The following is a 3,323-nucleotide window of genomic DNA, read 5'->3' as shown; positions in this document are numbered from 1 at the left end:
AAAAAAAAAAAAGAAAAGAGTAAAGAAAAAGTCAGGAAAGAGCCTTCAGACTTGCACCAAAAACCCGTGAAAGAGTCGACAAGCAGAGTACAGAGGCAAAAACGCCTGCCTGGCAAGCGCAAGGTGGTGAGTTCGGTTCCTGGTACCGGAAAAAAACCAAAAAAAAAAAAAAGATATAAAATAGTCCAACATCACAGAAAGGGAGTTGGCAGTATCTAACAGAACTACATATACATGTACTTTTAGATTCAGCCATCTCACTTCTAGTAATTTGAAGTTCAAAGACACCTTTAAGGGCCAGGGATATAGCTCAGTGGCACAGCACCTGCCTGACAAGTGCAAGGTCCTGAGTTCACTTCCCAGTACCAAAAAACAAAACAAAGAGACCTCTAGCAACACAAAGCTACATTGGACAGAGTTACTTATTGTGGTATCATGTGTAATCACAAAATAGTATAAGCTATTTAAATCCCCCAAAGTAGGAGACTGGCTGTTATACAGCCACACAATGGACTACTATGCCTTCTGTAAGAAGAATGGAGATGATTCTAAGAACTAGATTTTTAAAAATATTATTATATTATTATTATATATCATATATATTGCCACGTTTTGTGTAAGAAAGAACAGGAAATAAGAAAACAAACACATATTTGCTTATTTTTACAAAAAGATCCAGCCAGTGTAAATGAACCCAGTGAAACGGTTACCAACAAGGGCAGGAAGAAGATAAGGTAGAGGAAGGTAAGCTGGAAAAACCAGCTTTCTGAAAAAATAACAACAAAGCACCAAAAATCAAACAAAACAAAAATAACAGAACAAAAAAACCTTACCTGAGTCCTGGCTTGTAACATTTGCATTTCTTTCATGTAAATCCTCAACGTCAAGCTCCCTGCAAAGGGGCCCTGAATTGGCCCTGGCAAGCGAGGACAAGATGGTTCCAGCATGACACTTGACGGGAGGCACGGGGAGCAAAGTAATGCTTTTCTGAGCACACTTTTTATAATTCTTTTTTATTTTTCATTACCATTTATTAATTATGCAAAGTAGTGGGTTCCATTGTGGTGTTTTCGTATGTGTGTATAACATGCTTTGATCATATCCTCCCTACTCTCCCCCATTCCCTTCTTTTCTAACACTCTGCCTTCCTCTTTCTTCTCTTTTTTTTTTTAAGATTCCACATATGACAGAAGACATGTTTTTCTGAGTCTACCTTATTTCATGGACATGATCTTCTGTTTCATACATTTTCCTGCAAGTGTCATGATTTCATTCTTTATGGCTGAATAATACTCCATTGTGTATATACACACCACATTTTCTTTATCCATTCATCTGTTGCCTGGGACCTAGCTGATTACATAACTTGGTTATTATGAATTGTTCCATGATAAATCTGGGCATTCAGACCCCTTTAAGAGAATATATTTATATATAATTTTCATTAGTCTTATTGAAATGTAATGTATATACAATAAAATAAATCCAATCTAAGTACATAATTTGATGAGTTTTGAACACATGTGCCCTTTAACCACTCTCCCCCCAAATAAAAGTATGAAACATTTTCATTACTCCAGAAGGTTTGGAGTCATAAAAATATCAAGCCTCATACCCACCATCAGTTTCAGGCACCCACTTGTCTTCTTCAGTTGCTATAGAGTATGGTATGGCCTGAGTCTAGATGTTCTCCAAAAGCCTCAGTGGAGGTGGCTGAATCTAGGGTGTGTAACACTGGGATTAAGGTTTTGTGATACCTGGATTAGCCCCTAATTGGATTAGCATAATTCTAGGTGTGGCTGAATGGATTTACTGAAGAGGGAAGCCCAAGCCTGGACGTGGGTGGCACCAATCAATAGGCTTGTAGCCTGGACGGGATATGAAGGGACAGAGAGAAAGCTGGCTGCTGCTGTTTGCTGCTTCCTGCTTCCTGCCTTCCCTGCCATGGACTGTTTCTCCACTACCAGACCACCCTGCCTTGGATCCAGTCGACTATGGGCAGAAACCTCTACAAACTATGAGCTGAAATACACCTCCCCTCCTTTAAATTGTGGTTCACAGATATTTTGTCTCAGCAACAAGCAAAGTAACTAAGGCAGAGCAGATTTGCCATCTTTAGAGTTATGTGGAAATAAAATCATGTAATAGACTCTTTTCCATATCTGGCTCATATTTTTGAGATCTCCAGGTTGTAGTTTATATCAGTGGTTTATTTCTGTCTATTGCAGAGTAGTCGTCCATTGTACGTGTGCACCACAGATTGATCCAGTCCCTCATGAATGGATGTTTGAGTGGTTTCCAGCCTTTTGTTAATATGAATAAGGTTGTTATGAGCATTTATGTATAAACTTTTTGGTGGACATAAATTTTCTTTTCTCAGATGAATATGTAGGATGCAATTGCTAAGTCATATGGTACTTTATAAGTGTAATTTTATTTTTTAAATTGTGAAATTTTTTGCAAAGTGGTTCCAACAGCAATGTATGAGCGTGGTTGTCATCCACATTTTTGTCAATAGTTTTATTGTCATTCTTTTAATTTTAGCTATTCTAGTGAGTGTGTAGTGGTTTATAATTTGTGGTTTTAACATGAATTTCCTGATGATTCATAATGTTGATATATTTTTATGTGCTTATCAGCCAAAACTGTATTTTCTTTTGTGAACCAGGGCTCCTTGAAGAAATTAGTGATCCCAGACCTTGTTATGCCAGAGAGTGAGGAAGTGCTTTAAAAATATGATTACGTCAGTGTGACAGTGCATGCCTGGAATGTGTGCCTCCAGCACTCTGGGAGGCTGAAATAGGATTGCAAATTCAAGTCCAGCTTGGGCAATTTAGCAACTTACCATGACCCTGTCTCAAAATTTTAAAAAGTAATAGTAATAAATACTATTTCACTGAGGATGTAGCTCAGTGAAAAGGCCCTGGGTTCAATCCCCAGTACTGTAAAAAAAAAAAAAAGATTTGAAAGTACATTAAAAAACAAAACACCAGGAATCAGCTTTATGGGACTTCCACTGGCAATGTCTGGAAAATTTAAATATCAGAATAGTTAAGAACACTTGTATAACCCGCTAAGATAAGAATACATGAATCCACAGTAATAAAAAGAATGTAAGCAAATAGACAAACAAATACTGATGGATTAATAAGTATGGAAGGAGCAATGTATTTAAAGAAACCATTTTAGGCTAGAGATGCAACTCAGTGGTAGAGTTCTTGCCTAACATGCTCAAGACTGTGGATTTAAGGCCAGAGATATACCTCAGTGGCACAGTGCCAGAAGGTCCTGAGTTCAGTTCCTAGTACAAAAAAAAAAAAAAA

This window comes from Chinchilla lanigera, unplaced genomic scaffold (genome assembly GCF_000276665.1).
Source record: "Chinchilla lanigera isolate Chin_1 unplaced genomic scaffold, ChiLan1.0 scaffold00146, whole genome shotgun sequence".
Classification (NCBI taxonomy): Eukaryota; Metazoa; Chordata; class Mammalia; order Rodentia; family Chinchillidae; genus Chinchilla; species Chinchilla lanigera.
Note: the sequence above shows the minus strand (reverse complement) of the source record.